This window comes from Ascaphus truei, unplaced genomic scaffold (genome assembly GCF_040206685.1).
Source record: "Ascaphus truei isolate aAscTru1 unplaced genomic scaffold, aAscTru1.hap1 HAP1_SCAFFOLD_1084, whole genome shotgun sequence".
In the NCBI taxonomy this organism is placed as follows: domain Eukaryota; kingdom Metazoa; phylum Chordata; class Amphibia; order Anura; family Ascaphidae; genus Ascaphus; species Ascaphus truei.
In genome coordinates, this window is record NW_027453950.1 from 89,626 (window position 1) to 110,337 (window position 20,712).

The 20,712-nt window shown below is 45.0% G+C and overlaps 1 long non-coding RNA gene across 1 annotated transcript; it reads left to right on the forward strand.

The window, feature by feature from the left end:
- Positions 1–1,222: 1,222 nt before the first annotated feature.
- LOC142475181 (uncharacterized) lies at positions 1,223–9,354 on the forward strand. The gene is made up of 4 exons (XR_012790776.1): positions 1,223–1,726; positions 5,410–5,464; positions 5,947–6,034; positions 8,491–9,354. It is a non-coding gene; the product is annotated as an uncharacterized LOC142475181 (long non-coding RNA).
- The last annotated feature ends 11,358 nt before the right edge of the window (positions 9,355–20,712 follow it).

Sequence of the window (20,712 nt, forward strand, 5' to 3'; positions counted from 1 at the left end):
CAGACTTCTAACCATGTAGGGCTGATTATGTGGCCCAAAGAGATTCAAGGCACCATAAGAAGAAGGCATTCTTTTTCCACATTTCCTATAGTGAAAAGTCCTGCTAAAACCAGTTCAGAACTTAAAACCGTGTACAGGAAACTAGTTTTAGGGGATCCACATCCGATGTTTTTGCCCAGGCGAAGAATCCTAAACGCAATTAGCCAAGAAACGCAAGTATCAGAAACTGTAAATGCTCTGATCAATTCACCAGTGTCAAGCAGACGTAAAAGGGCAGCAAGTGATGATCTGTCTTTTTCAAAGCTTAAAAGGCACAGAAGTATACCAGAAAGCCATATGTCGGGTGCATTGCAGCCACAATCTTATTATATAGCAAACCGGTGTCCCCAGTGGGAAAGGACTGGCATGACTGAGAGTGTTTTCGAAGCCTCGTACAATGGCAACTCTAGTCATTATCCAGTAAGTCAATCTGCCTTTTTGGTCTTGCAAATGTATTTTACTGTTATGGTTCTAGAACAGAGTGCATACTGACTAAGCCAAAGTCTGTTTTCTAATCTTCCTCCTGGATATAGTGCAGTGTATGGGTTCTCTCCCTCCCCACCCACCTTATTGAATCAAATCAAAACTGTAACTCTGATCCTTTGTTCCAAAAATACGCTTTAGTTGAATTTTAGCCATTTGAGCTTTTTGGAGTAGAACGGTCCGTGAATGCCAGTGCCTGTTACTAGTCTCTTTGCCTCAGCTTGCAGAGCTGGGATCTTTTTTCACTTTGTAGGCTATCGTTCTGTGCAAATTAGTGCATTAGAAAGTTCTGCTGGATCCCACTTCAGAGCTGACTGCAAATTGCTCTGAAGTAGTTTTATAGCAACTTGTAATTGTGTGTGTCTGCGACACTTTCTCTCAATCTTCTCACTTGGGCACCTTAGCTAGGCTATTGGCTGGTTATATCCATCACACATTCATATTTAATATAATTGCACACATGCTTGGTAATTAATTTGTTATTCCTAACATTTGAGTTGTCCTGAGAAGATTGTTGAGAAAAACTGATTATAGTGAGTGCAAACTTTTTTTGAAGTGAAACTTCCTTAGTGGCACCTCATTCGTGATGGGGCAAAAAAGAATTGTGGAGACAGAAATGAAACGGATGTGACGTCAGTGCTGGCAGTTGAGGCCGGGCTGTGTTCTGGCTCAGCCCGACCCCAACACTGACATCACACCCGCTCCACAAATCAGATCGCCGCCGGCGCCGCTCCTAATCGCTCCCCCCCCTAAGCCCCCTCCCCCCCCCAGCCCCACCCCCCCCACACATCGTGACAAATGCGGCGCTCCTAACGGCCGCTGCCATGCCGCGCATGCGCAGTTGTGACGGCGCCGCTGATTCCCCGCCCGTTCCCCGCCCATTGATATGCTGCGCATGCCCGGTAGTCATGGCGACGCTCGAGACGCCATGACTCTCCTCACAGGGACACTGAAGCCCACACTGCTCCCCGGGGCTCTATGCAGGCACTGATCTCCTGCGGCCTCTCCTCCCGGTGCATGCCCCGGCCGAGGCATAGAACTGCTCCGGAAACGGGGGGGGGAGGAGGGGGGTGATGAGTGCGCTGCGTCCCCCACGTCCCCCACAGCACCATCAGAAGCCTCCGAGTTGGCTCCAGCTGACGATGACGCGCTTCTCCCTCTCCCCCCGCCGACACTGCCTCCATCTCCTCTGTGCCGCGATCTGGTAGGAACGGGGGGGGGGGGGGGGGGAATGCTGAAAGGGTCTGGGTGCAGGGAAAGGATAAGGGTGCTGGGGGGAGGACAAGTGTGCTGGGGGGAGGACAAGTGTGCTGGGGAGAGTCAGGAGAAAGGGGGGCAGGACACACACACACACACACACACACATACATACACACTGACACATACACACTGACACATACACACATACTGACTCACATACACACACACTGACTCACATACACACACACACATACACACTGACTGACACACACACTGACACACACCCCCACACACTCACTGACCCCCTCCCCCACACACTGACTGACCCCACCCACTGACTGACCCCCCCCACACACACTGACTGACCCCCCCCACCCCCCCCACACACTGACTGACCCCCACACCCCCCCCACACACTGACTGACCCACCCACCCCCCCCGTCACTGACTGACCCCCCCACCCCCCCCCACACACTGACTGACCCACCCACCCCCCCACACACTGACTGACCCCCCCCCACACACTGACTGACCCACCCACCCCCCCACACACTGACTGACCCACCCACCCCCCCCACACACTGACTGACCCACCCGCCCCCCCCCCACACACACTGACTGACCCCCCCCCCCCCCACACACACTGACTGACCCCCCCCCCCACACACACACTGACTGAACCCACCCCCCCCGACACACACTGACTGACCCACCCCCCCCCCCCACACACTGACTGACCCACCCACACCCCCCCCACAGTGACTGACCCACACACTGACTGACCCACCCACCCCCCCCCCCACACACTGACTGACCCACCCCCCCCCCACACACTGACTGACCCACCCACCCCCCCACACACTGACTGACCCACCCCCACACACTGACTGACCCACCCACCCCCCCCACACACTGACTGACCCCCCCCCCCCACACACTGACTGACGCACCCACCCCCCCCACACACTGACTGACCCACCCACCCCCCCCCCACACACTGACTGACCCACCCACCCCCCCACACACTGACTGACCCACCCCCCCCACACACACTGACTGACCCACCCACCCCCCCCCCCCCACACACTGACTGACCCACCAACCCCCCCCCCCACACTGACTGACCCACCCACCCCCCCCACACACTGACTGACCCACCCACCCCCCCACACACTGACTGACCCACCCACCCCCCCTACACACTGACTCACCCACCCCCCCACACACTGACTGACCCACCCACCCCCCCACACACTGACTGACCCACCCACCCCCCCCACACACTGACTGAACCCCCCACACACTGACTGACCCACCCACCCCCCCCCACACACTGACTGAGCCACCCACCCCCCCCCACACACTGACTGACCCACCCACCCCCCCACACACTGACTGACCCACCCACCCCCCCACACACTGACTGACCCACCCACACCTCCCCGCACACTGACTGACTGACTGACCCACCCACACCTCCCCGCACACTGACTGACTGACCCACCCACACCTCCCCGCACACTGTCTGTCTGACTGACCCACCCACACACACCTCCACGCACAATGACTGACTGACCCACCCACCCACACTTCCCCGCACACTGACTGACTGACCCACCCACCCACACTTCCCCGCACACTGACTGACTGACCCACCCACACCTCCCCGCACACTGACTGACTGACCCACCCACACCTCCCCGCACACTGACTGACTGACCCACCCACACCTCCCCGCACACTGACTGACTGACCCACCCACACCTCCCCGCACACTGACTGACTGACCCACCCACACCTCCCCGCACACTGACTGACTGACCCACCCACACCTCCCCGCACACTGACTGACTGACCCACCCACACCTCCCCACACACTGACTGACTGACCCACCCACACCTCCCCGCACACACTGACTGACCCACCCACCCCCCACACACTGACTGACCCACCTACCCCCCCCACACACTGACTGACCCACCCACCCCCCCCCACACACTGACTGACCCACCCACCCCCCCCCACACTGACTGACCCACCCACCCCCCCACACACTGACTGAACACACACTGACTGACCCACCCACCCCCCTACACACTGACTCACCCACCCCCCCACACACTGACTGACCCACCCACCCCCCCCACACACTGACTGACCCACCCACCCCCCCACACACTGACTGACCCACCCACCCCCGCCCCCCACACACTGACTGAACCCCCCACACACTGACTGACCCACCCACCCCCCCCCCCCCACACACTGACTGACCCACCCACCCCCCCCACACACTGACTGACACACTGACTGACCCACCCACCCCCCCACACACTGACTGACCCACCCACACCTCCCCGCACACTGACTGACTGACTGACCCACACCTCCCCGCACACTGACTGACTGACTGACCCACCCACACCTCCCCGCACACTCACTGACTGACCCACCCACACCTCCCCGCACACTGTCTGTCTGACTGACACACCCACACACACCTCCACGCACAATGACTGACTGACCCACCCACCCACACTTCCCCGCACACTGACTGACTGACCCACCCACCCACACTTCCCCGCACACTGACTGACTGACCCACCCACACCTCCCCGCACACTGACTGACTGACCCACCCACACCTCCCCGCACACTGACTGACTGACCCACCCACACCTCCCCGCACACTGACTGACTGACCCACCCACACCTCCCCGCACACTGACTGACTGACCCACCCACACCTCCCCGCACACTGACTGACTGACCCACCCACACCTCCCCGCACACTGACTGACTGACCCACCCACACCTCCCCGCACACTGACTGACTGACCCACCCACACCTCCCCGCACACTGACTGACTGACCCACCCCTCCCCGCACACTGACTGACTCACCCACACCTCCCCACACACTGACTGACTGACCCACCCCTCCCCGCACACTGACTGACTCACCCACCCCTCCCCGCACACTGACTGACTCACCCACACCCCCCCGCACACTCTGACCCACCCAAACACTGACTGACACACACACTGACTTACACATACACACTGACTGACACACATACACACACACTGACTGACACACACACACACACTGACTGACACACACACTGACTGACTGACTGACATACACACACACACACTGACTGACTGACTGACTGACTGACTGACACACACACTGACACACATACACACAAGGAATTCACACTTAGTGCAAATAGCTAATACATGGGATGTGTGCCGAGCACGCGCATTCTAAGTCAAATTTATTTGCGTTTTGTAACTGAAATTGTATTTTGATTTTTAATTAAAACATCACCAACACAAATACAATTTCTGTGACAAAAGTCAAAGAAGTTTCACTTACTATGCGCGTGCTCAGCACACACAGCTTTTTTTTTTTTTTTTAATGTTGCAGTGGTCTCAATTTTGTACTTTAAACTGTGAAGGGCTAACAAAGTTGAAGAGACAATGTTATATTGCTTAATCCTTATTGCATCGCCAGTTTACATTCTTAAGTCGGACGGCACGTGCTCCTAGAAAGTATGCCAAATTTCCTGTTCTTTTGGTGACCGGTTTAAATTCAAATAATGTTTATTAGCAATGTTTAGTAGTTAAGGTAAGAAATAATAAGTCTGTGCTTTGCATAATATAGAACTATTTGATTTGCAGAATGAATATCCTGCTCTTTCAAATCGTACATTATCTCTGAGTCCAAGTGCCTCTGGTAAGTTGTTTAGAACACTTAGCAATGTATTTCATTATCAATTTGCAGTGCAAGTTCATTTTACAATAATTTGGTGTACTCTGGGTGACAGAGATTTGGGAACAGGTACAGAGAAAAACAATCTTACCTAATTGATTGTCAAATCTGTAGTTAACCTGTTGAGAAGCAGACTTCACACACGTTTTGAATTATTTTTGAGTATGGAACGAGTAGATATACTGACATATTTATGGTATGATGACCAAGAGAGAACATCGATATAGGAAGGTGCAGTGCAGCAGGTTTTCTGTTATAGGTATTATTTTGTTACTCATCACAGCACAGTTTTCTCTTGCCAACTTACCTATGATATTATCTCACTTCAAATGTGTATTGACTGTCTAATTCCAATGAAAACAACATGTTTACAACAGAAGTAAATTACGACAGCCTGTCATTCCTATGACCAAATCTCGGTATATGAATTTTCATTCTGCTTCAAGGTTCTTTGGCTCAGAGGGGATACAGCTGGAGCCCAAGAGGTCCCAATACTTGGAGCTCACCTAGAAGAGTACAAAGGACCAACACCAGGTATGGTGAAATGACGGTAACTTCTAAAAAATGGAACAAAGGATTTAGTAACATAAGCTTTCTTCAGTACTCCTTAGTTTAATTTGAAACCTGATTTAGCTGTTGAGCAGCCAGTAAAAATCCATGTGTTTTTTCATTTCTTAACTATTTGTTTGAAAGCATAAATGTGCATTGTTTCTGTTTTTTGTTTTTAAAGGCACAATGTTTAGTATCAAATCCTGGTTTGGCTGTTGTTATTACCATCACAGTTTGGTTAATATATGGAGTCGTGATAAATGTTCCTGTAAAACATGTCACGAGAGCTGAATGTCAGATGTAAAAGAAGTACAGTACAAGCATAAATGCAACTGTACACATTATATTATCTCTCACCACATTTAACATGCATTCCAATTAGGGAGTGTTTACCGCATTCTCGTCCCTGAGCACTTCACTAATCTGCGGGTAGAGAATTTCTCCTATGGAAAAAGAGTACAATAGAAAGAAAGCCATGTTGATAAATGTCACGTAGATGCTTGAGTGTATGAAAGGGATCAACCACAAAACGGGTCTCTAAATACCTTTACAAGTCTGTAGGGGAGTGTCTTGATTGTTTATCACTTTCCCTTGACCGGGGACACATTTATGACCTGAAATCGAGGACTTTCATTTATTTCGACTTTAATCAGAGTATAAAAGACTCCATAAGTCTCTCCAAGTACTTAACCAGCACCATCATATTCCAGATAACCCCTCAGATATATACATATTAAATGTAATTTGTGGGTGAAATTAATGTATCTGCAACTGGTTACATGTAAAAATGTGTAGAATATCATTATAACAACCACGTACATTGGTTTGTACACCAACACATACTGTACAAAACATTTAATTCTTGCTAGCCTGTAGTTGTAAAGACATACCAACCCCATGGTAACTCCATTTAAATCTGGTTTTAATGGATCCTTTGGAGAGAACGTCCTTAGAATTGCAAATCTGAGTACACGCGATCCGTCTTGGTCGCCCCAGCTGTCATTTTCATATAAAGAATTAGAGAGCCGGCATTCCCTTATATATTTTAGTACATGGGCCTGCACTTGGAACCTAAGCTTTTGACACAGACGCAAGGCAGAACTTAACCAGGGTATTAACCTTACTAAATGTGTTCATCATACCGCACACAAAAGCAATATTTACTATATTGTGACTATATAAATTCAATTGAATAATAATTAAATGTTGAATCATAATTATTACTCCAGTAACTATATGGGGCAGACTTTGTAGCAGGCTTTCCAGAAATAACGAGACCACACACCAGGCAACCTGAATTCCAAGATGTATTGCAGGTAAGTGGTACAAACACCCAACGTTTCGGTCCTACAAACTGGACCGAAACGTCGGGTGTTTGTGCCACTTACCTGCAATACATCTTGGAATTCAGGTTGCCTGATGTGCGGTCTCGTTCTTTCTGGAAAGCCTGCTACAAAGTCTGCCCGGTGAGGATACTTTTGTCTATCTGCTTATTATGGGACAAGCACCTACAATCACTTTTATACACGAGAATGCCATCTGTTCATATATATATATATATATATATAATATATATATATATATATATATATATATAGTCAATCGGTGCTAGAGGTATCATATGGTTCTCTTGGTGGCTCTAACAGGTTGTGGTGGTCCCTACTGACATGTCCTAGCACTGTGCTTGAGCTCAGAGGGATCGCGAGACTGAGATCCGTGTTCTGCATTCAGTTTCCATCCCCCCTACGCTCCTCACATTGAAGTGGCAGTTGTGAAGTGGGGGAAAAGTAGCCAGGGCGTGGCAGGTTCTCTTGCACTCTCCTAGGGGCTGAGGCCTATTGTTCATCAGGATTTTTACTGTTTCCCTTATGGAAATATGCAGCCCAGAAGACTCCCATTCATACACAAATACTACAGTATTACTACCAACTCTGACTCCAGTTAGGCATGTGGTGTATTTCTGTCTCTGTGCCGCACAGATTGTATTTACAGTAACTAATTTCACGTACATTTTGCTGAAGATGGCATCTCACCAGAGCTTGTAGTAAATAATACATTTGTAAAGCGTGGCGAATATTTGGAAATGTCACTAATTATTTGTTTGTGGCGGAAGTCCCAAATTGACCAGTTTTGCTCATTTGTGTAACATTTTTATCTCCAGTCGCGACATTAAAATAGAATACGTAGAACCTGCCAATGTATAAACTGTTGAAACTTCTCTTAAGGGTTAACGTGAAAGTTGTGTACATTCTAGTTATGATAAATTAAGTTAACCACATGCTCCATAGATCCTGGTAGATTAGTGAATGCCAGATATGGGGGGGGGGGGGGTGAAGAAGTAACAGCATTAGAGACCCCCTGTATTTGTCTTTTTCATCTCTTTGTATTTGTGAAGAGTTATGGGATATTAAAGATTTCTAAAATACTGCTCTTCTTTTTAGCATCTACAGGAAATTGAGCTACAAGTAAGATATTGACTCGGCTGCTGAGAACTGCAAGATCATTTTTGAAATATGTATATTTTTGTACTGATTCATGCTTAAGCAATCCCTTTGCTGGTTGCATTTTATCCTAAGAGTAAATCATTAAAGTCCTTTTAGGTTGCCTACAAATGTAGGCAAATCTAGCATTCCTGGAGCCACGGCAGAAAAAAAACAAACATCCCTAGGCTCCAGGGAAGGTAAAAGCCACGGCTTCCTGTGGGAGAGGGTTCATTCCTTGTATCTGTCCCTAGGCACTATCGATGCCTGCTGCCGGGGAACGCTGTGGTCACAAGCCTGTGGCTTTCCTAGCTTATAGGTAAATTTAGTTTAGCTACACCTGTATTAAGCATCTGCACATTTTACAACGGGAGTCCACAGCTGTACGTCTCCAGTTTCTGCATTGTCCCTTATGTAGGTGAAGGTGGATATTGCTCTCCATCGCCTATCTCCCAGGAGCTATAATACGCACGTGAAAATGTTGTCATAGAACTCAGTTGGTCATGTCATGAGATGCGCCGTAACATCACGGAATCCAACATTTCCATTCTTGACGCGTATTTCGTGTGCCGACTGAGAATAAACCTGTAAACCTTTTGTGTGGATAGGAAGTCTCAGCTATATTACTAACGTGTTAAGTGGATTTGAAATGCAGATTTGGGGAAATCTGAATTCGCCGCATTTTATCCTTTTTTTACTTCCAATTAGCAAGTAAATTCAGTTGAGTTGAAAAGCATGGTTTTAATGTTAGGATACATTTTTAATCGAGGCAATTGTGTAACTGATAACGGGATATTCCTGTAATGTACATGTTTTTTTTTTATTTTAACTGCCACTTAGTGTGTCTAGTTCAACTGTTTCTTAATTGTAAAAACATTTCTATTTAGATCCGTTTTATCCAAATGTAATACTTATTTTAAATATTGTGGCGATTCTTTTCTTTTTTAAAAATTTTTTATTATTATTTTAAAACACCGATTGCCCAGTTATACAAATACTATGGAAACCTCAACATTTATGCTGAAAGATGTAAATATTTTCAACAGTATGGTTGTGTTCACTAAACCTGTATATGGTTACTTTTATACAGTATTTGTTCAATGTAATGTTTTTGTGAGTTAATATTGTGGAACTGTCATTAAACTTTGTGGTTTACTATATAAAATACTTCGTCTTGTATAGTTATTGTTTTTGTATGTCCAGATTTTGTGAAAATATTCATGTTCTCAAAAAAAAGCAAGAAAGTTATATTTCCTGAAATTGAAGTTTACTGCACGATCCTAACACACTACACCTGTATAGCAAGTCCTCTACTATACGTTCTCACCATATATAAGGCCAGCATTTAGCAACAAGTCACGTTCATTCAACACTGAATGATGCATAAAATATACCTGGCTGTTAGAGGGCATACTTTTTACAATAACTTGTTCTCCTTGAATTATTCTAAGGATTTTGTATTGGGTGCAAGAATGTAAACTGGTTTGGCATTCCCTTCCGTAGGTGTAAAATGTATTACTTTGCCTCATAATGTATTGTTTTTTTAATCTGTAGCCTGCCTTTACATGCACAATCCTAGTTTACCAAAACATATATACAGCTCAACCCCATTATAAGGCGATCCGTTACAACGCGAATCTGCTTATACCGCGATGCAAGCGTGGCTCCCACTTTTCTTATTTATGAATACTTAACACGATTATTGATATCTTAAATACTTTCTTGTACAATGCATACAATTATACATTATTTCTAACGCGATCTGCTTATAGCGCGATGTGATTCTTTGGACCCCAAGAAAAGCGTTATAAGGGGGTTGAGCGGTATAATGAAAATGTAGCAATGAAATGGTCTTTGTTTAAACAAATGTAATCAGACTTTAAAACATGTCTGCTTTAACTTCTTTTAAGTAAAATTTTATTTTCATCAAGGACCTCTTAATGAGGGGGTGGGAGTCTTCTCAATTACGCATTCAATCTTTAATTGCCAAGACCTTGATTTTTCTTGGACCTCTAACCATAACATTGAAGAAGGTGTAATGAAGGGAGCTTTGCTTGTGCTTATTCATTAAGGCTTGATAAAGATTACTTTGGTACAGTAACTGAAATGTCAAATATTAATGTTTTGAGTGCCTGTTTCTGGTTTTCATATTCTTTTCATAGGCAGAGATACTAGGGTTTAGTTAATCTTGAAATTCCTTTCAGATTTAGCAGGTCAATCAATGTCAGACTGTTCTTGGAACAACCAGTGCTGTGTCGTCATGGTTTTAGTACAGCAGTGTTATTTTGTTGATATGTGAACCTTCAGTTGCTTAGGTACTTGCAAAGAATATTACTATATAAGTGGTAACACAACCATTATTGTACATAGCATCCCCTGGGGTTACAGATGGGACAATGGGGGTTATTAATTCATCTGTAATGGCACCATCGAGTGGAAATTGCCATTGACATCCATGGGAGTTTGTGTGCCATAGTGCCTCTATCGGCTCCATCTCAATTGAATGAATAACACCCAATATGTATTTTGTACACTCCCTAAGCAAAATAAGTGGTTTGACGTAAACTTAATTAGAGAATAAACAAATATATACAGTATAGATATAGGCAGCAACGTTAAAAATTCTAGGGAAATTACCTCTGCGCTGGGCTGTGATCGTGCTTGGCCGCACTTGAGCCGCGGTCCACCACGTGATGCACGGGGAACTTGTATCGCGCCTCATCTGTATATAGATCTAGGTCATACACTTTTCATTGATCACATCATGGGTGAAGGGGATCAGGATAAATATCTAGCTCTGGGTCTTTTCAATATTTGACATTCTTCTGAAGTTTTCCAACTCTTGACAAATATACACAATGTTGGTCAGAGATACGAAGTTTAACTTGGGTGGATATTCTCTTTGTTTTTTATTATAACGGATGCAGTTCTTTAATGCGTGCTAATATCTGTTCCAAATCTACCCGTAATCTTTCAGGAACCCTATACAAAGCAACGTACAGATTCCTTTTTATCTACTTCTAAAACTTGTCACAATTTTTGTATAATCTTGTAACTTTGACCCAGTTAATCGAAAAATCATAAACTCCCTCGACAAAATAATTAAATCAATGCTTCTCATTGATTGTAGGTGGACTGCAAATATTATAAATTTTACTTCAAGTAGCTGTATACCACAGTGCATTTATTTTCTATCACCACTGAAGATCTAATGATTAGATTAGTTTATGCTATATTTACGGGTATTATATATACACCGATTTTTATTGCTAGTGTTTATTTTTATATTTATCACTAATGTATCCACCTTTAATATTTATACTGGTTTGTTTTTGTTAGTTTTGTATAGCACACAGTGCATTTTATGCGATTTTAGTATTGATTATATCATTTTTCTAACAATAATATCATACTATTAGCCGTTTTCGATTGTGTGTTGAATCAGCAGAGCTGATTCCAGTCTTCTTTGAGCTTTTTTCGCCGTGTTTACGTGGACTTTGCCCTATAAAACTGGCTATGACACATCAACCAATCAACTCCTGAGGAAGTCACGCAACGTGACGAAACGCGTAGAGACGCGGTGACGTCATCTCAGGCGGGCGTGTGGGAGGAGGTACTGTGTTCTCGTTACCTTTCAGCTGCTCTGCCTGTATTTCCAACGGTGCATTACAGAAGGAAGCTCTTTTGAGCACTTGAAACGCTGCAGGGCTCGTGGCAGGAGTCAGATGCAGCTACACCAGATGCACAGTATCACTATGCCCCCCACCCCCCCCCTGCTCCTGTAGATGACGCCCCATACAGTTTCTCTCCAATGTACATGTTATTTTAACCTTTTGTAAGTGTATCTCCTAAGGACACTCTCCTTAATAAATTTACCCATTTTTGTACACAGTTACGCGCTATGAAGCGTGTGCTTTTTTTTGTGTTATGTATTAAAATATATTGAGAATTAAAAAAAATATATATATATATTATATACATATAACCCCTCTTTATTTTACCTCAGATTATATGGCCTATCACTGAGGTGGGAGCCTGAGTCCTATGGGTTATTGTTTAATTCTTATAGTGTGAGCTACATGTTGTGTGAGACTGTAGTGACAAGATACAACACAGTGGTAATGAATTATAACAATTTTTATATTCTCATAGCTATAATTTGTGGTGTTGCATATCTCATATGAATTAGTACGGTGACTTAATCTCAGAATCACTCCATACACATATTTAAGCAAACTATACCAACAGTGCGAACGCTGTGCAAACAAATAATAACTTTTATTTCTGTCTGGCCTCCCAATCATGGGGTACTGGCCTGTAGATCCTGGTGCGCTAGCACAATCGTTGCAGCTCATAAACTGTGTGTGTGTTGCAGGCCTGGTGCTTCATAAAGATCAAACTGATGGCAATATAACTGCAGTTTAAATCCTTTGTGGGTTAGCTCACCCACTCCAACCTGGTGTAATTCATGCACAGCCGGGCTCCCTAATCTCTCTCTGTAGTAGCCTCACTCCCTCGGCTCCCTTTCCAACTGTCACTCCACTGGCTAAGCACAGTCACATGGTCCAGTGGAATGTAATTCTTAAAGGGGCCATGTCCTGTGCTGATAGCAGATACAGGGGGTTACAGTAGTATCAATCACAAAATCTGAGTGGGAATCAGGTAGTCCATGTGTAATCCCAAATAGTAAAGTGAATCCAAGTTTCCTCCGTGGATTAGTCTGAGTTACTGGTATCCTCTGAGAACATATTGAATGGGTGAAATGACATCACAATACCGTGCAGGTCATAGTACAATGAGTAATGGAATGGAGTGTTGTTCTAAGGTTCTAAGGTTTCTATGTTTCTTTATGAAGTTCAGATGCATCAGACCTTGACTCAACAGTGATTATCCCTGAAGCCTTTCATATTCTCTCCACACAACTTTCTGCTGAGGTCTGTCACTTTTATCTTACTTATTTATGGTACCAACGTCTCCGTCTGCTGATGAAGGCCCCATAGCTGACCAAAACATTGGTATCATTTCTTGACCACAATACAAACTTTTTTGATTCACTCAGTGTGCTGTGTCCTTTATCCAAGTTCCTGCCTGGGTATTGTACGGTATATATGGTTAATCGTAGATACATGCTGGGCTGCCAAGAGTGAGTTCGGGCCCCGGTGAAATGTTTTTTTCCGGGACACTTAGCAGCTCTTTTCTCTCCCGCACTTAGATGTGTGGCCGCCTCTTTGCTTACGGCCTCCTTCTCCATCTGAACCACAGCGTAAAATGACGCCGCTGACGTCACCGTGACGGTGTCGCGTTGCCATGATAACACGACGTTCTGATGTCATTTAATACTGCGGTTCAGAAGGAGAAGGAGGGCGGCAGCAAGGAGTGACAAATAATGATACTACCGAGAAAGCGAAAACATGCAATATAGTCGGGTCCCGGGCCCCCTTTCAGACCCTGTTAATTTGTACCAGCTTCTCCCCCCCTTTCCTTTGTAGTGGTGTCCACCCACCCCCCCACACACTGACTGACCCACCCACCCCCCCCACACACTGACTGAACCCCCCACACACTGACTGACCCACCCACCCCCCCCCACACACTGACTGAGCCACCCACCCCCCCCCACACACTGACTGACCCACCCACCCCCCCACACACTGACTGACCCACCCACCCCCCCACACACTGACTGACCCACCCACACCTCCCCGCACACTGACTGACTGACTGACCCACCCACACCTCCCCGCACACTGACTGACTGACCCACCCACACCTCCCCGCACACTGTCTGTCTGACTGACCCACCCACACACACCTCCACGCACAATGACTGACTGACCCACCCACCCACACTTCCCCGCACACTGACTGACTGACCCACCCACCCACACTTCCCCGCACACTGACTGACTGACCCACCCACACCTCCCCGCACACTGACTGACTGACCCACCCACACCTCCCCGCACACTGACTGACTGACCCACCCACACCTCCCCGCACACTGACTGACTGACCCACCCACACCTCCCCGCACACTGACTGACTGACCCACCCACACCTCCCCGCACACTGACTGACTGACCCACCCACACCTCCCCGCACACTGACTGACTGACCCACCCACACCTCCCCGCACACTGACTGACTGACCCACCCACACCTCCCCGCACACACTGACTGACCCACCCACCCCCCACACACTGACTGACCCACCTACCCCCCCCACACACTGACTGACCCACCCACCCCCCCCCACACACTGACTGACCCACCCACCCCCCCCCCCACACTGACTGACCCACCCACCCCCCCACACACTGACTGAACACACACTGACTGACCCACTCACCCCCCTACACACTGACTCACCCACCCCCCCACACACTGACTGACCCACCCACCCCCCCCACACACTGACTGACCCGCCCACCCCCCCACACACTGACTGACCCACCCACCCCCGCCCCCCACACACTGACTGAACCCCCCACACACTGACTGACCCACCCACCCCCCCCCACACACTGACTGACCCACCCACCCCCCCCCACACACTGACTGACACACTGACTGACCCACCCACCCCCCCACACACTGACTGACCCACCCACACCTCCCCGCACACTGACTGACTGACTGACCCACACCTCCCCGCACACTGACTGACTGACCCACCCACACCTCCCCGCACACTGACTGACTGACCCACCCACACCTCCCCGCACACTGACTGACTGACCCACCCACACCTCCCCGCACACTGACTGACTGACCCACCCACACCTCCCCGCACACTGACTGACTGACCCACCCACACCTCCCCGCACACTGACTGACTGACCCACCCCTCCCCGCACACTGACTGACTCACCCACACCTCCCCACACACTGACTGACTGACCCACCCCTCCCCGCACACTGACTGACTCACCCACCCCTCCCCGCACACTGACTGACTCACCCACACCCCCCCGCACACTCTGACCCACCCAAACACTGACTGACACACACACTGACTTACACATACACACTGACTGACACACATACACACACACTGACTGACACACACACACACACTGACTGACACACACACTGACTGACTGACTGACATACACACACACACACTGACTGACTGACTGACTGACTGACACACACACTGACACACATACACACAAGGAATTCACACTTAGTGCAAATAGCTAATACATGGGATGTGTGCCGAGCACGCGCATTCTAAGTCAAATTTATTTGCGTTTTGTAACTGAAATTGTATTTTGATTTTTAATTAAAACATCACCAACACAAATACAATTTCTGTGACAAAAGTCAAAGAAGTTTCACTTACTATGCGCGTGCTCAGCACACACAGCTTTTTTTTTTTTTTTTAATGTTGCAGTGGTCTCAATTTTGTACTTTAAACTGTGAAGGGCTAACAAAGTTGAAGAGACAATGTTATATTGCTTAATCCTTATTGCATCGCCAGTTTACATTCTTAAGTCGGACGGCACGTGCTCCTAGAAAGTATGCCAAATTTCCTGTTCTTTTGGTGACCGGTTTAAATTCAAATAATGTTTATTAGCAATGTTTAGTAGTTAAGGTAAGAAATAATAAGTCTGTGCTTTGCATAATATAGAACTATTTGATTTGCAGAATGAATATCCTGCTCTTTCAAATCGTACATTATCTCTGAGTCCAAGTGCCTCTGGTAAGTTGTTTAGAACACTTAGCAATGTATTTCATTATCAATTTGCAGTGCAAGTTCATTTTACAATAATTTGGTGTACTCTGGGTGACAGAGATTTGGGAACAGGTACAGAGAAAAACAATCTTACCTAATTGATTGTCAAATCTGTAGTTAACCTGTTGAGAAGCAGACTTCACACACGTTTTGAATTATTTTTGAGTATGGAACGAGTAGATATACTGACATATTTATGGTATGATGACCAAGAGAGAACATCGATATAGGAAGGTGCAGTGCAGCAGGTTTTCTGTTATAGGTATTATTTTGTTACTCATCACAGCACAGTTTTCTCTTGCCAACTTACCTATGATATTATCTCACTTCAAATGTGTATTGACTGTCTAATTCCAATGAAAACAACATGTTTACAACAGAAGTAAATTACGACAGCCTGTCATTCCTATGACCAAATCTCGGTATATGAATTTTCATTCTGCTTCAAGGTTCTTTGGCTCAGAGGGGATACAGCTGGAGCCCAAGAGGTCCCAATACTTGGAGCTCACCTAGAAGAGTACAAAGGACCAACACCAGGTATGGTGAAATGACGGTAACTTCTAAAAAATGGAACAAAGGATTTAGTAACATAAGCTTTCTTCAGTACTCCTTAGTTTAATTTGAAACCTGATTTAGCTGTTGAGCAGCCAGTAAAAATCCATGTGTTTTTTCATTTCTTAACTATTTGTTTGAAAGCATAAATGTGCATTGTTTCTGTTTTTTGTTTTTAAAGGCACAATGTTTAGTATCAAATCCTGGTTTGGCTGTTGTTATTACCATCACAGTTTGGTTAATATATGGAGTCGTGATAAATGTTCCTGTAAAACATGTCACGAGAGCTGAATGTCAGATGTAAAAGAAGTACAGTACAAGCATAAATGCAACTGTACACATTATATTATCTCTCACCACATTTAACATGCATTCCAATTAGGGAGTGTTTACCGCATTCTCGTCCCTGAGCACTTCACTAATCTGCGGGTAGAGAATTTCTCCTATGGAAAAAGAGTACAATAGAAAGAAAGCCATGTTGATAAATGTCACGTAGATGCTTGAGTGTATGAAAGGGATCAACCACAAAACGGGTCTCTAAATACCTTTACAAGTCTGTAGGGGAGTGTCTTGATTGTTTATCACTTTCCCTTGACCGGGGACACATTTATGACCTGAAATCGAGGACTTTCATTTATTTCGACTTTAATCAGAGTATAAAAGACTCCATAAGTCTCTCCAAGTACTTAACCAGCACCATCATATTCCAGATAACCCCTCAGATATATACATATTAAATGTAATTTGTGGGTGAAATTAATGTATCTGCAACTGGTTACATGTAAAAATGTGTAGAATATCATTATAACAACCACGTACATTGGTTTGTACACCAACACATACTGTACAAAACATTTAATTCTTGCTAGCCTGTAGTTGTAAAGACATACCAACCCCATGGTAACTCCATTTAAATCTGGTTTTAATGGATCCTTTGGAGAGAACGTCCTTAGAATTGCAAATCTGAGTACACGCGATCCGTCTTGGTCGCCCCAGCTGTCATTTTCATATAAAGAATTAGAGAGCCGGCATTCCCTTATATATTTTAGTACATGGGCCTGCACTTGGAACCTAAGCTTTTGACACAGACGCAAGGCAGAACTTAACCAGGGTATTAACCTTACTAAATGTGTTCATCATACCGCACACAAAAGCAATATTTACTATATTGTGACTATATAAATTCAATTGAATAATAATTAAATGTTGAATCATAATTATTACTCCAGTAACTATATGGGGCAGACTTTGTAGCAGGCTTTCCAGAAATAACGAGACCACACACCAGGCAACCTGAATTCCAAGATGTATTGCAGGTAAGTGGTACAAACACCCAACGTTTCGGTCCTACAAACTGTAACATCGCCGGAAGAAGAGATCAGTGTATCTCGAAAGCTCGCACAAATAAAAGCATTTCGTTAGCCACAGAACGGTATCATCTATTTATTTTTTGATTATATATATAATATATATATATATATATATATATATATATATATAGTCAATCGGTGCTAGAGGTATCATATGGTTCTCTTGGTGGCTCTAACAGGTTGTGGTGGTCCCTACTGACATGTCCTAGCACTGTGCTTGAGCTCAGAGGGATCGCGAGACTGAGATCCGTGTTCTGCATTCAGTTTCCATCCCCCCTACGCTCCTCACATTGAAGTGGCAGTTGTGAAGTGGGGGAAAAGTAGCCAGGGCGTGGCAGGTTCTCTTGCACTCTCCTAGGGGCTGAGGCCTATTGTTCATCAGGATTTTTACTGTTTCCCTTATGGAAATATGCAGCCCAGAAGACTCCCATTCATACACAAATACTACAGTATTACTACCAACTCTGACTCCAGTTAGGCATGTGGTGTATTTCTGTCTCTGTGCCGCACAGATTGTATTTACAGTAACTAATTTCACGTACATTTTGCTGAAGATGGCATCTCACCAGAGCTTGTAGTAAATAATACATTTGTAAAGCGTGGCGAATATTTGGAAATGTCACTAATTATTTGTTTGTGGCGGAAGTCCCAAATTGACCAGTTTTGCTCATTTGTGTAACATTTTTATCTCCAGTCGCGACATTAAAATAGAATACGTAGAACCTGCCAATGTATAAACTGTTGAAACTTCTCTTAAGGGTTAACGTGAAAGTTGTGTACATTCTAGTTATGATAAATTAAGTTAACCACATGCTCCATAGATCCTGGTAGATTAGTGAATGCCAGATATGGGGGGGGGGGGGTGAAGAAGTAACAGCATTAGAGACCCCCTGTATTTGTCTTTTTCATCTCTTTGTATTTGTGAAGAGTTATGGGATATTAAAGATTTCTAAAATACTGCTCTTCTTTTTAGCATCTACAGGAAATTGAGCTACAAGTAAGATATTGACTCGGCTGCTGAGAACTGCAAGATCATTTTTGAAATATGTATATTTTTGTACTGATTCATGCTTAAGCAATCCCTTTGCTGGTTGCATTTTATCCTAAGAGTAAATCATTAAAGTCCTTTTAGGTTGCCTACAAATGTAGGCAAATCTAGCATTCCTGGAGCCACGGCAGAAAAAAAACAAACATCCCTAGGCTCCAGGGAAGGTAAAAGCCACGGCTTCCTGTGGGAGAGGGTTCATTCCTTGTATCTGTCCCTAGGCACTATCGATGCCTGCTGCCGGGGAACGCTGTGGTCACAAGCCTGTGGCTTTCCTAGCTTATAGGTAAATTTAGTTTAGCTACACCTGTATTAAGCATCTGCACATTTTACAACGGGAGTCCACAGCTGTACGTCTCCAGTTTCTGCATTGTCCCTTATGTAGGTGAAGGTGGATATTGCTCTCCATCGCCTATCTCCCAGGAGCTATAATACGCACGTGAAAATGTTGTCATAGAACTCAGTTGGTCATGTCATGAGATGCGCCGTAACATCACGGAATCCAACATTTCCATTCTTGACGCGTATTTCGTGTGCCGACTGAGAATAAACCTGTAAACCTTTTGTGTGGATAGGAAGTCTCAGCTATATTACTAACGTGTTAAGTGGATTTGAAATGCAGATTTGGGGAAATCTGAATTCGCCGCATTTTATCCTTTTTTTACTTCCAATTAGCAAGTAAATTCAGTTGAGTTGAAAAGCATGGTTTTAATGTTAGGATACATTTTTAATCGAGGCAATTGTGTAACTGATAACGGGATATTCCTGTAATGTACATGTTTTTTTTTTATTTTAACTGCCACTTAGTGTGTCTAGTTCAACTGTTTCTTAATTGTAAAAACATTTCTATTTAGATCCGTTTTATCCAAATGTAATACTTATTTTAAATATTGTGGCGATTCTTTTCTTTTTTTAAAAATTTTTTATTATTATTTTAAAACACCGATTGCCCAGTTATACAAATACTATGGAAACCTCAACATTTATGCTGAAAGATGTAAATATTTTCAACAGTATGGTTGTGTTCACTAAACCTGTATATGGTTACTTTTATACAGTATTTGTTCAATGTAATGTTTTTGTGAGTTAATATTGTGGAACTGTCATTAAACTTTGTGGTTTACTATATAAAATACTTCGTCTTGTATAGTTATTGTTTTTGTATGTCCAGATTTTGTGAAAATATTCATGTTCTCAAAAAAAAGCAAGAAAGTTATATTTCCTGAAATTGAAGTTTACTGCACGATCCTAACACACTACACCTGTATAGCAAGTCCTCTACTATACGTTCTCACCATATATAAGGCCAGCATTTAGCAACAAGTCACGTTCATTCAACACTGAATGATGCATAAAATATACCTGGCTGTTAGAGGGCATACTTTTTACAATAACTTGTTCTCCTTGAATTATTCTAAGGATTTTGTATTGGGTGCAAGAATGTAAACTGGTTTGGCATTCCCTTCCGTAGGTGTAAA